Here is a 14,000-nt window from a genome sequence, read left to right as displayed (position 1 = left end):
CAACCCCACCAGCCCCGCCAGCCTCGCGCGCGGCCGGCAGACGTTTTAAGAAGTTGGACAAGCATGACGCGGGGGCGGCGGGGGCGGGCGGCGCCGACCGGGACGCCCTAAGACCCGCCGGAGTTTGCTCTCTTAATACGAGGAGGGGAGGGGGAGGGGTCGCGGCAATCGAGTGGAGATACGACGCTCTCGGACACCTCGGCTCGAGTAAGTGGCTTGGAGGGCGTTCCGATATGGAGCAGTCGTGCCATCAAAAAGCAACAAACACCCAATTTGAATTTTGTGTGAGAGGCTATGATGAGCGATTTGCAGAGAAGAACGGACATTCGAGCTCCCAATATGCACCGATGACTTCGGCATCCTTGCAGTGTGCTTTCGACAAGCGCAAAAACCTTTCACTGCTCGTTTTACTGTGACAATCAAAATTTCCGCAAGTTCTACAACCCCCACTGCATGTTCGCTATGAAACGAACCACATTCTTGTTTGGAAAGGTACGCCCCGTATGACGGAGTCACCCCTTTTGACAATACAACCACCACAATATATCACGAACGGGTTCAATTTGTAAGTGGTTTCATCGTCATTTTTATGTTTTGGAAGCTGGCACACTCTGCCCTCGCCGCCTGCTTTTCACACACGCTGCGCTGTTTTCGCGCTGGCGGCTCAACCACCAATCAGGCCCACCAACGCCCCGCCGCCGGCCGGCCTGCCGCCGGATTGGCGCGGATAATTGAAAACTAGGTTGGCGCACGTGTGTAGTTGGGCTTTGGGACGTCTTTCGGAGCCCACCATGCGGCCCACCATGCGGCCCACCAGTGCGGGCCGCCACCCCCGAGCTTGTTTGGTTTGAGGCTCAGCGGGGAATGCCCCCACGGTGGGGCGGGCGGGCGGGGCGGGGCGGGGGGCGGGGCGGGGCGGCGGCGGGGCGCAGCCGGGCGCCGGGCACGGCGGGGCGGGGTGGTGGCGGTGGCCGGGCAGCAGGGTGTGGCATCCGTCCTTTATTCAATTATGTCTGGCGACTGGCGAGAGCCCAGCACCTCGTCTCCAAGGGCTTAAAGAAGCTTGCCCTCACAGTTTTTTTTTCGGTTTTCGTTCTTTCCTCTTTGCTTTCCTCTGCACGCATTGTCCGAGTCTTTCTATTCGCGCGATCGGGTTGGCCGGGGAGGGGGTCCCTGCGGGCACCGTGCTCCTACCCTCGGGCCGCGCGGTGCGGCGCGGTGCGGCGCGGTGTGCTCTGCTGCTTAGCGGCCCCAGAGCAGGGGAGGGAGGGCTCCCCTTCCGTCTCCTTCTCCGGAGTTGCCGAGACTCAAGACGGCCGGCCACACGACCAGCTTTGGTCGGGACGTCTGCTCCTCGCCAGCCTTATTGAGGCGAGCATCGACTAACGTGCTCGACGAACTAGTCTGCTGCTCAGTGCAGTGCCCCATAGGGGATGACTGCTCCATCAGCGATAGGGAAGTCCCGCCAGGTGACAGTGTGGGCGGCCGTTCATTTACCCACGCGCGCGTCGGCGGGCTGCGCGACCGCGGCGAGACGCGGCGAGACGAGCAGTTTGCGCCGCGCCAAAACTATGCGGAAGTATGCAGACTGCCACCGGCGGAAATGTGGCAAGCGGATTTTCGTCGCCGCATTGCCGCCTGTCCCCCCCACTACCCACGCGACTGCTTTTTCCGCCCACCCCCTAAGACTAATTCCGAGCGGGGGGCATCTCTCTCTCTTTCTCTCTTTCTCTCTCTCTCTCTCTCTCTCTCTCTCTCTCTCTCTCTCTCTCTCTCTCTCTCTCTCTCTCTCTCTCTCTCTCTCTCTCTCTCTCTCTCTCTCTCTCTCTCTTTCTCGCACTCACTCACGGGGCGTGCCGTACGGGTGCGTGGGAGAAAGAGGGACAGGCGGGACCCCCACACTCGGAATCAGCCAGCAGGCGGCTGGCGGGGCTGGCGGGGCTCGCGCAGCTGGAGAGAGATGAAGTCCTTTGGCCACGCCACCGAGACACCCCCACTCGCCCACCCCCCGCCCCTCGCTGCCTCGCCGCCTCGCTCCTCCAGCTAAGCTTTCTTTATACCCTCTAATAAGGTCCGCCCGCTGCAGTGCAGTCCTGGTGGCGGCCGGGGGCCGGGGGGCCGAGGGCCGCCGACTGGCGTGACGTGCTCATCAGACGCGTGGCGTGGCGCGGCGCGGCGCGTGCCGTGGCTGAGCATACGTGTTACGACGCCGCGCGCGACACGTGGGAGTCGGACGTGCTTGGCCCCGCGCCCAGCGGGCTCCTGCTCACTCCGGACAGTGGAAGTCGCTCGGTCTCTCTCGCACTCGAGACACGTTCCGTGGGGACGCGAGAGAGACCGAGAGCACGAGTTGCCAGCCCGGCACAAATTGACGGATCAATTGGACGTTGCTGCCCATTTTACTCGCGTCCATTTACGTCGCGCTGCTCGCGTCGCTGAGCTGCGCCGTGACGCTGATCCGACGTGGCCGCCGCCGTCTCTGGCGGACTGCTGTCAGCACTGTCAGCGCCCCGCCGGCCACGCCCTGGGCCGCCACATGCTGGGGGTAAGCTGGCGAGGCACGCCAAGGCACGCCAAGGCACGTCGGGAGGAATTCAGCGGCGATGCTGCGCTACTCAAACAAGGGTCTGGCCCAGCCTCGGGCCCGGCCCGCCTCGCGCCTTGGAGCTTCAAGCGCCGCGCGGTCGAGTGGCTGCGGGGCGAAGAGGGGCCGCGAGGGAGGGCCGTCTGGGCCGCGCCCGGCTTGCCCGGCCCCGGCCCGGCCGCGCGGTGCCGCAGCGCCAGCGGGCTTGCCGCCGGCCCCTCTGGCCCTCCGGCCTGCCCGTGGGCCGCTCAACAAGTTAGCCCGGGGATTCTATCCCCGGGCGGCATTGTCTGGATGACGGCAGCGTGGCCGCCAGTCCGAGCTGGCAGGCAGACGGCCGTCCAGTCCGAGCTGGCGGACGGACGGCGCCGACGGCACAATGCGCGAGATCAGCCCGGGCCAGCTAATTACGTGGAGAACCTTCGGACTGAGCCGCCCTAGAACCCCACGGCCTGCGGAGGGGCGTCACAGTCTTGTCACGTTCACCGCGACGCACCGCGGCGGGTCACGGCCAGGAAGGGTCAGGAAGGGCAGCGCTCTCTGTGTCTTTCTCGTGCTGCCACCCCCACGTTTGGTTTCATGAAAGACGACGCGTTTCTTCATCCCCAGGGAGTTGACCCGATTGAAACTGTTATTTGGAGCGGTTTAAAAGCCACGTGTGTTTTCCTTCCCCAACCTTATCCTTTTCGAGCTATCGCTTGCCGTCGTTGATCCGCTTCTCTCGAAAGCGTTGCGGGGCGGGGCGTCCGGGCGAGGCACTCGGATGAGGGAGGCGGCGTACTGCCCGAGCAACCCTACTCTGGCACGGCGAGGCGCGCCTTCTGGGAAGCGCCAATTGAACTGGCGGGGCGGGGCGGGGCGCGGCGGGGCGCAGCGTCGGGATCAGCGCGTCGCGACGCGGCGACACCGATAGCGGCAGGCTCGACAAGCCATTCTGCGCGCAGTCAGCGCCGTCGTAACGTTTTAAGGGTGGGTTCGGGGCTGGGGGGCGCGGAGGGAGCGGGAAGGGGTCACCCGCACCGGGACTCCGGTAAAGTCTGGCTGGCGACGTGTTCTTGGCGCTCAAACGGCGCTTCCGCTGGGTCCTTTGGTCCTTACCCGAATGCAAGCGAATTGAGGTGGGTCATTCGGGATTATTGGCGATCCTTCCCTCGAGGCATCAGCGTGAGGACTTAGAGCGTGATCCGTGCCGCTTCATTGCAATTTTCCCGGGAACCGAAAGGATAAGCTGTTTTGAATAAAGGCACAGGGGTTGTCTGCCGCTGCGGCCCACTTCTCTCGTCGCTGCCGTCACACTTGCACTCCCGTGTCGTCCTGCCTCAGAGGCAGCCTCGATGAATCGCTCTGCGGTTGCTGCGTGTCGCCGTGCGTGGGTGTGCGCGCGAGGCGCGGGCGAGCAGCTTGTCCTGCAGCACTGCCGCGCCGCCGCCTTTGAGCGAGTGACGGTTGGGTCAACTACCTTCCGGCAAAACATATGCGGGCCGCGGGTTTGGGTCGTGACGCCAACAAGTACACCACACTTTGCGGTCGTTCCTCGGCCCGCCTCGCTGTCACCGCGAGGCGCCCCCCCCCCCCCCTCCCCTCGGTTGTGGACGGATGGCATTAAATTATTCCGCCTGCAAACAGCTCGACGAGATGTTCACCGCACCGGCCCGGCGTGGGTCGGTCCGCGACGGCGTCGCGGCGCCCCTCCACCGCGCCGCACTCCTCCGCCTGCTCCCCGCGACGGTCGCGACGGTCGTGAGCTGCCGCGGCGCGCGGGGATCAGCATTGAGCGAGAAAGGGGCGCGTGTTTGGACAAGACTTTCGGATCGTGTTTAGAGCATCTCCGATATTTCGGGACGGTGTTCGTATTGGCGAAAGAGTTTGCCGACGCCGCGGCGGGTCGCTTCGAATGGGTAATGGGGCCGGCGGGCCGGCGGGCTGCTTGAGGGGCTCTGGGAGCAGATGACGCACGGCGCGTCGCGGCGCGTGCACCGACAACCGGACGGTGGGACTGTTGGCTCGCACGCGCTCCTCACAAGGCTGTCTCTCTCTCTCTTTCTTCGTTGCCGGGATTCATCCAGCCGCCGATCGTGTCTGCGACACCCCTGCGGACCTGGCCTGTCCTCCCACATGTCTCATTTTAATCTGCCGTTTTGTCAGCTGCTTTTGCGCCTGTCTTTTTGTCCGTCGTCTGCTCGTCTGCCTGTATGTCTGTCTGCAGAGCAGGTGAGATGCTCGCCGCTCGCCGCGCTTGTCTTCGCTAATCCGGTAACACAAGTCGCGAGGCGGGGGGGGGGGGGGGCACGGCGCGCTGCAGCCCAGCCAATAATCGAATGAGGCCCGACGCGGTCGCCTGGCTCCGGGAAACACAATCCTCTTGCAGGGATACCCGCGACCCGCTTGGCGTGGGATGCGTCGACGCCCAGCACGCGACCCGCGACCCGCGACCCGCGACCCACGACCCACGACCCACCGCCCGCCGGGACGAGTTCCAGATCGGCGAGGTCGACTGGCTCCAAGCCAGCGGTGCGAGAGAGAGAGAGCACTTCGGAGGCAGCCTTCTGGAGCATGTGTCGTGGGTTTCCCGCTGACCGGCCGTGGGGGTGTGACGGCGACCCCTCGGCCGTGGCAGGCGTGTGGGAGGCGCGAATGAGAGGCGGGCAGGCGGGGGCAGAGCGAGACTTGTGCATTGACGAGGCGTGACAGGGAGGCGGTATGGACGCCCGCCCCTCCTCCTGACAATGCCAGCGCGGCGTTACTGTCAAGGAGAAGCAGGTGCGTTGTCGCGCTCCGCGTGGCGTGGCCGGGCGTGGCGCCTTGGAGGAGCGTGCCTGCCTTGCCTGCCTTGCCTGTCGCGTCGCCTGGCTCCCGGCCAGCAACAGCCGAGCGGCGAGCGGACAGGTCATCCGAAGCAATTATGGTGGTGCACTGTATGCCCGGCGCCTCCCCCACCCCCAGAGCCGCGCGCACGGGCGCCCCGGATTAGTGCCGAGTCAAGGAGACGGAGGCAAGGAGCACACACGCCGGAGTGGCGGCAGCGGACTGACTCTCTCTGTCTCTCTCCCACTCACGGGGCGTCAGGATCGGGGGCGGGGGAGACAGACTGACGCTCCCCTACGCACGGCGCCGCTGACGGCGGTGAGGACCGGCGGAATTCGCGCGCCAAGTACGAGCCGTCTCTTTGAAAAGGAAAAATCGTCACTTTTGAGTGACTCGGAATTCCCCACGAATTTTCGTTTTCGCGCGCCGTCCCGTCGTCGCACACGCGGTGAAACTTCCAGCTCCTCCTGCGCCCCCACCGAACGGAAGGGCGCCTGCGCCGCGGCATGGCATAGGGAGCTGTAAAAACGAGCGTCCGAGTGCAGCCTCGCTCCGCTAGTCAGCCCGAGGCAGCCCGAGGCAGCCTAAACCGCCTGAACTGCGGATTTACGAGTGGCGGCGCGAGGCGGCGCGGCCCTGGCCTGCTGGCCGGCCGCAGCATCCCTCCACCCCCTCCCCGGTCAGATAAATTATGCCCCCGCCATGTTTTGATGGCCGTCTTACCGAATATGGCGGACACAGTAAAGAACGAGGAAAGGGCGCGGCGCGGCGTGGCGCGGCGCTGCCTGCCCGCCTGCCCCAATAACCCATACTCGAAAGCCCAAAGGCCCGCGGAGGCGGACGAGCCGGGACGGGCTCGGGCGGGCCTTGCGCGCGTCACTGCCGTGCGATTCAGAAGATCGGTTTGTCGCTGTCTCTCTCGCACCCTTACGCAGAGCCTTATGGGTGCGAGAGAGACAGAGCGACGACTCTTCGGAACGGCGCGGCTACGCGTGGAACGGCGGGGAGCGGCATGGAATGCCCGGTAGGCACGACAAGAGCCACTCCACGCGCCACAGAGGCCCCGCCCCCCCCCCGCCCCCGCACCACCTGCACGCTGCGTCCCGGGGGAATGGCGCCACCGCCACCGCCGCTCTGTCGTTCACTTTTTTGCCATTATTATTTCTCTCAACTCAAAGGCTGGAACAACACAAGTCCCGGGGCGTACGGCGCTCACGTGGATGGGCAGAGCAGGGCAGGGCGTGTGCAGCGTGTGCAGCGTGTGTCGGGCAGGGGAGGGGTCTGGCACTGCCTAGCAGCGGCGGGGCAAGGGGGGAGGAGAGAGGCGTGCTTCGTGCACATGGTGTTGAGTGGCGTTGGCACAGCCAGAGGCAACGCGAAAACGAGGTTGATGAACCGGTGTATTTGGTTAACTCTGGGCTAAATCAGCCACTGCGGGCTGGGTTCCGAGTGAAACAATTTTGCACGAAATGGTGCGATGAACGCGATGATGGCCGCTTGCGTCGGGTAAGCGGAAAGAGAGCCCCGCCCCGGCTTCGATTCGACTCCAGCCGGCCTCCCACACGCGCACACATTGCCCACCAGGAGAACCTGAGCGAAACTCAAAACGAAGTGGGTTGCGGAACACTCGGCCACCAGGGTATCGGTCAGCGCGGCCATCCCGTCGCGTGGTGCACGCGATTATCTGAGCGAGCCCGCTTCCCCCTTTATCCCATCCCGCGGTGCCCTCGTCGCGCTTTCTCTCTCACACCCGTGGGGCGTCCCGCTGCGTCCCGCTGCGTCCCGCACAGGTGCGAGCGAGACAGAGTGCACTCGTCGGAATCAGCCCTGCGGCCCACACTGGCAGATGTCGGGCCGACGCAGGCGGGCCGCGTGTGCCAATAATTCGATCGCTTGTCTCGCTCGCTCGGCGCTGGGCCGCCCCTCGCCCCTCGCCCCTCGCCCCTCGCCCCTCGCCCTATCCGAGTGTGGCAGAGCGGCCCAGCGTCTCGGTGCGAGGCGGGCGGGCAGCAGGGGCTCGCTAGCTACGCTTGATCACCATTTCGCTCACGTGCATGGCATCGCTCCTAAAAACCGCGCGCACCCACACACGGGGGGCAGACACACATGCGCGCGCACCACGCCAGGCCTCTCCACGAGCCACTCGTCCTAAGCGAAGCAAGTCCGCCGCCCCGACGGCGACCCTGGGGGCGCAGGGCGACACGCGTATACTCGGCGCCCCGCCGCGAACGCGTCGTCTGCCTGCGCGAGTGCACGCCGCTTCCTCCAGTCGGCGGCCTTGCCTCGGCGGCCTTGCCCTCGGCGAGGTGCAGGAGCGCTCATTGGAAGCGCTCGCCCTTCGCCCTTCGCGAAACGCAATTGGCGCGTGCACCGCCACCGCGAGGGCCGTGAGGTCGCGGGGCTTCCCTTTGAGCGAAGCGCGAAGCCGCACCGCGCTCCACCGCGCCCTCGCGGCAAGGGCAGGGCCACGGCAGGGCCACGGCAGGGCCACGTGCCGCCCTGAATGGGCCACTTAGCCGCGTGTTTTGTATCGGAATCAAAATAAAGGGCTGAACAATCCTGTCAACAGCGACGGGGCGGGGTGGGGTGGAGGGGAGACAGCTATCTGCGACACTCTCGACGCCGCACAGGGGGCGGGAGCTCAAAACTCTTGAGTTCCAGAGTCGCTAAATGGGACTCGAACCGAACGTGTGACCCCACCAATGGATTGCTCTTTGAACGAGGAATCCGTTGGTGGGGTCACACGCTCGGTTCGAGTTCTGTTTAGCGACTCTGGAGCTACAAACTCGCGTATAGATTTTCGACCGCCGGCGCCGATGTCCTGGCCGACTGCGCGGCGTCCTTGTCCGCCGGCAGGGAGGAAAGGTTCCGGCGAAGGCAGAAGGGTGCCGACAGCCGCTGCCGTGGGCGGATGAAAAGACGTGCACATGGCACTGATCTCACGAGCGGATCGACGTGTAGGCGGCCGGCCAGAGAGGGGCGATGTCAAAGGGTGGCCCATACTGTAAGATCCTGTGCAAAATGGTTGTGAGAATGCCATCTGACTGTGGAGTGGAATGTGTTCAAATTTGGTACAATGAATGCAGTAAGTTTTCCCCCTCGGGCGATGGACATCCTCAGCCACGGCCACGTAAGTGACAAGACGGGGCGCGGGCACTATGCCACCGCTATTCATTACAGTAGGTCATTTTTACGACAATGCCATCCCCATGAGGGCTCGCGGCACTGAGCCCCGCTCAGTAACTAAATCTGATCTCCCCCACGCCACTCCACCCCTCGCTGCGCTTCTCACCTGCGGGCTCCGCGAACAGGAAAACCCGCCCATCGCTGGGCGCTATCACGCATGCCCGGGGCTCGTCCCGGTCCAGGCCGTATGGAGCTTCCGTCTGTCTCATTTCGACGACCCGTCCCTCTCGTACCGCTGCGGGCCACCCCACTGGAGCGAGACAAAAAGCACTGTTGGGCCGGCCACCGGTGGTGAGAGCTCGCCGCGAGACGGATCACTAATTACCCAGGAGGTTTCGTTCGGCCAGCAGCGCCAGCACACAGCAAAAAGCAAAACGCAAAAAAAGGCTTGCTGAGAAGCTAAATAGATTAAAAGAGCGGCCGTATCGCATTTCGGTTCCGTGAGTGATTCGCCGTGCATTTTTTTCCCTCGGTGGGTGTGCGAGTGAATGTTCTGCGAGCACGCGGCGTCACAGCGTGGGAGTGTGTGTGCGGGGGGGGGGGGGACAATGTTGTTTCATCCAGCATTGCGACTATGAAGGAGAGAAAGAGGAGAGCCCTTCGACTGGATAAACCACCGAGGGCGAGGGTGCGTGGGAGTGAGAGAAAGCCTCCCCCCCCCTACTCGCCGCCCTGTCCAAAGGGCACTCGGTGACTCTAATGGAGGTGCTTGCTCCTAGAAGTGCGTCCGTTCTTTCCTTGTCGCCGTGCCTCACAGCGCTGCCACTCAGCGTGTCGGGAGGGGAGTGCGCCTGTGGATCGCACGGTAGGCAAGCCCGCAGCACTGCCGGGCCCAGCGCGAGGCCTACCCAAGCGCCTGTTATTGCTAGTGACGGCTTTGGAGCACGCGGTAGGCCAGCCCAAGCACTGCCTACCCCACAGGCAGCTTTTCCGAAGCCGTCGTCGCGGGCGGGCCTCCTTTTTGTTTCCTCCAAGGTCCAAGGGGCAAGAATGCAGAATCGTCTCGGCACACGCCTCGTGACACAGGCACGTAGTCCGCTCAGGGCGAGGCCAGTGGGCCAGTGCAAAGGCCAGGCCGCGCTTCGGCGCGCTTCGGCGCAGGAGGCACTACTTCTCCGCGATGCGATGACGTCTGACAGCCCTCATGGCTGGACAAGCTGCTGATGCTCGCGATCCGCTACACTCGCTCTTTGATGCTGCGCGGGCGCGCAGGCGAGAGGGGGCGGGGGCGGCGCGGGCGAGTGGGGGCGGCGGGGGCGGCTGCTGCCTGTTGGAATTCACCTGGAGGACTTCTCGGTCGTCCTTTTGTCGAATAGCGGTTGGATGAAGTGGCGATTAATGATATAGTACTCATCAGCCGCCCAAGTGGGAAACCTGCTTTGGCTATGAAAGAACGAGATTCCGTAAGCCTGGGGCATTTGGTCTCCAGTAAGTATCCGCCTTTTTGGGTGGCCAAGATACTGCCTGTATTCCTCCTGGAATTCACATTCTCTGCAAACCGGCACGAGTGCCGAGGTGCACCCCGCTACGCACGTGCGCTCGCGCATGCTCGTCAGCAGCTCATGCACTCTCTACTCTCGGCTCTTCCAGTCTGGCACCAGCTCCAGCCGTCCCAGCTGCCTTCTGCCGTCGCCCACAGTCAGGCCACTGGCAAGAAACACCAGGAGCTTGCAAGGCAATACTTAAGCAACAGAAGCCGGAGCAGCGTGCATGGCAGCAGTCAGCAGGAGCACCCGGCGTAACGGCAAGCTGGAGCACCAGTCGTGAGTCAGTGCATTGGACAAGCAAGTAGCAGCCAGCATGCAGCCAGGCAGCCAAGCAGGCACCAGGCAGCAGGCAGCCAGGCAGGCACGTTGCCAGGAGCAGCAGGCAGCTTGGCAGGCAGGCAGCCAGCGCAGGCAGGCAGCCAGGCAGGCTTCCAGGCAGGCAGGCAGCCAAGCGGCAGGAGGCAGCCAGGCAGGCAGCAGCAGCGCAGGCAGCCAGGCAGCACATCCAGGCAGCAGGCAGCAGGCAGCCAGGCAGGCAGCCAGCAGCCAGGAGCGGCAGGCACCGCACCCCGGCGAAACGCAAAGAGCGGCAGCCAGGCAGCAAGGCAGCCAGGCAGCCAGGCAGCCAGCCAGGCAGCCAGGCAGGCAGCCAGGCAGCAGGCAGGCAGGCAGGCAGGCAGGCAGGCAGGCAGGCAGGCAGCCAGGCAGCCAGGCAGGCAGCCAGGCAGGCAGCCAGGCAGCCAGGCAGCGGCGTGCCAGCCCCGATTGCCTGGAGGCCAGCCAGCCTCCAGGCAGCCTCCAGGCAAACGAACGAACGGGTTTCTCATTCTCCGCTTCGGCCGGGGTGCAAAAATACCCTCTATGTGCGAAGGTGGCGCGTGTGGCGTCTCAGCAGTGCCTTCAAGGGCGCCGTCATTTGGGTAACGACGCGCGGCGGTACAGGGCTGCTAAGTTGTTGTTGACGTCGCGGCCCTTTTCAGTCCGCCAGCCGAGCCTTTCCGCGAATAGCGTGCCAGCGCGCCCTTTCCGCGTCACTGACGTCACTGATTGGCGGGGTGGCGCTGTCGCACTGCTGCGCTTGTTCGGCCAGACTCACTTAATCTGTTGCCGACCGCGCGCTGCCCCGCGCTGCCCCGCGCTGCCCCCAGCCGGCCGGGTGGCCTGGCGGCATTCAGTGATAGCGAGCCGGCCGGCTCATGCGAGGCAAGGTGGTCAGCTCAATCCGCCACCGCCACGCCACGCCACTGATCCACCCCGGACGGCCGAAGTGGTGATCTGGCCTGGCACTCTGATGCCAGTTTCCCTGAATGAATGCACGCCGATTCATGGGGCTCAAGCACCAGTGCTTAAACTCTGCATGTGGGGACTCCACATCAAAGGAACGTCCATTTTCGCGCCAATGAAGCAAACGCACGGTGGCACGGCAAAACCCTCCACTGGCGAACGAAACCCCACCGCGCATGTCGAGAAAAATGGCGTGGGGCAACACGGTTCGTTTGCTTACCGACATCGGCAAGCAAGCCCGCTTCGCGTCCACGCTGTGTTTTCTGGGCCGTCCTGGCCGTCCTGGCCGGCGGCAGCACGGCTCGGAAAACAACGCTACTGTCAGCCCTGTCTCTCTCGCTCCCCTACGGTGCGCCTCGTAAGTGCGAGAGAGACAGACCCTCCACCATGCCTCCACTTGCCAGCAACAGCAAGGGGATGGTACGCCACCTGTCCTTGTTGAGCGCCGCGGACGCCGCAGCACCCTGTCGCATGTCTGTGCGTGTACTGCGTGACGTCGGACGTTTCCCAGGGTAGCACATTCTCAGAGCCTTAGAAACCATTTCCCGTCTAACAAAGAAAATGCCTTAGAGCAGCTTTTCGTGAAAGAGCATTTTGAGAATATTTTAGCTTACATAGAAAAAAATCTTCTTTTACTAACTATTTCCTCATCGACAAACTCAATAGTTTAAACTCTTTAGTTTGTCGATACCTTTGTACGTGACGCGTGCTCAAAGTGCTTCGTAAGGTTTAAAGCGTGCACCGCTCAGTCTCAAAATCGACTCACTGCTTTTACTCACTTGCAGTATTTACGGTCTACCGGCGATGATCGGATCCCTTGCTACCGCACCGAACGACAAAATGAATTCAAGCGCTAAGTGCACCTCGTGCCGGGCACTTTCTGGCCGACTGGCCGTGCAAGACCCTGCTCGCGGAACGCCAAACCGGGGACGAATGGGGCGCGAACCGTTAATGACTCGCCGCGTGCGCTGCGCTGCATCGCGACCCCTTTTTGCGCGCTAGTTTTGCACGCCGCTTAATTGCGGGCAAAACAAAACCAAGATTGATTATCACTTCGGCCGAAGCTCGTCCCGACTCGTCCCGACTCGTCCCGGGCGGCGCTGGCCGCGCTGCCGGCGTTGGCGGCGCCCAGACTAAACGCATTACTCCCGTTTAATTTGGTGCCAGACACAGAGACAAGCGCCGCTTCCCATCGGTCGTTCCGCCGTGCTCTCCCCGCGCTGGGCCGCGGCCGCGGGACGGAGCGCATGTCACTTCGCAACAAAACGACGACAGCTCTTTACGCAAACGGGGAGCGGTAAACCGTCGTCCCTGATGCGAGTGCACATCATGATGAATCGCTCTGCGAGCAGGGCGTGCTAACTTAACATTTATTGAGATTTTGAGTGCCTTTATCTCGTCAACGACAAAAGGTAAAAAAGTTATGCACAGGGTGACTTAAATTTAAAATTCGATTTTGAATTTAAGTTATTCTATGCATAACTATTTTATTTCTAGCCGTTTACGAAATGAAATGTCAAAAATCGCAAATAAATGTTAAGTTAGCACTCCCTGTCTGCGAGCGTCGCCTCCGGGGCCACCGCGCAGGCACTCAGGAACGCTACCGCAAGTGACTGAAGGTCCAACGATTTCTTCATTTTTCTCAACGAGTACGTTAGAGGTTGATCACGCTTCGAACATGCTGGATCACAAATTGAAATCGCACACGAGCTGGCATCAACGTATCAATGACCAGCAGCTGTCGTCAGCGCAGTTGAGGCCCCAGCAGCACACCACAGGCTCCTCTGTTTTCTCCGCACTTAGTTCACTTTTGCAAAGAACTTCATCAATACCGATCAATACAAAATCGGCTTGACGGCCGACCGGCGTTTAAGTTAGGTGCGAAACAACCTTGCCCCTGCGCTGAGAGACTTTTTGGTCAAAGTAACTGAAGTTTAGCCAATGCGGCCATTCTCGTGAGTCGTGGCGGCTTGCGTCGGGAGAGGCATTCAAGGGGTGAGGGCGGGTTGCGCAATGAAGGCAATGTCGCTTCGGCGCCGCCGTGCACAAGCAAGGCCCTGGGCGTGGACGGCGGACCCGTGCAATCGGCTGCAATCGGCTGCAAAGCAACATTTGCCGCCGCAGATGGGGCCCGTGTGGACGGGGGTCAGGCCGCAAGGGGCGGGGCGGGGCGGGGCGTGGCCTGGCGTGTCGAGGTTGGAGCCGATGAGGCGGTTTTGCCTACCTTGGGCTGGCTGACGGCGAGGTGCGCGGTGCGTCCGGGTGTCGCGACGACGCTGTGTACGGCGCCCCGCTGGCCACGGCAATGGTGCCCGGCCCATGCGCCGCCACTATATAAGCCCTCCTCCCCCAGGCGGGGGGCGGGGCGCGGCGGGGCGCGGCGGACGGGGCGGGGCGTCGCCGGGCGGGGGCGCGCGGGCCCACCGTATGCTGTACTGCACCGGGCCACCCCGGTAGACAGAGGACTGGTGCGGCAGCCCTTTCCTCGCTCAATCAGTCAGCAAAACGCACTCGCTACATCTCACGCCGCGGGATCAAAAGCACTGCACTGTAAACTGGGTGGGAAACAGGGGAAAGGGGGAGGGGGGATTCCCCGGGGAACTCACATATTGCACGGGGTGGGCGCCGTAGAACAATGTTTCATACAGTTTCAC

General features: G+C 63.1%; 1 protein-coding gene across 5 annotated transcripts in view; it reads right to left on the bottom strand.

Moving 5' to 3' along the window:
* Positions 1-13,679, bottom strand: part of LOC117650295 (prothoracicostatic peptide-like) — a 31,517-nt gene extending 17,838 nt beyond the window's left edge. For 4 of the 5 annotated variants that reach the window (XM_034393605.1, XM_034393607.1, XM_034393608.1 and 1 more), the window contains exon 1: positions 13,571-13,679. The gene's annotated coding sequence lies outside the window, so the exon portion shown is untranslated. The remainder of the gene's footprint in view (positions 1-13,570) is intronic. The other variant, XM_034393606.1, reaches the window with a different exon arrangement.
* Between the last annotated feature and the right edge of the window lie 321 nt (positions 13,680-14,000).

Source organism: Thrips palmi, unplaced genomic scaffold (assembly GCF_012932325.1).
Source record: "Thrips palmi isolate BJ-2018 unplaced genomic scaffold, TpBJ-2018v1 HiC_scaffold_5, whole genome shotgun sequence".
Taxonomy (NCBI): domain Eukaryota; kingdom Metazoa; phylum Arthropoda; class Insecta; order Thysanoptera; family Thripidae; genus Thrips; species Thrips palmi.
The sequence above is the reverse complement of the archived record's forward strand: the minus strand, read 5'-3'. Positions and strand labels throughout refer to the sequence as shown.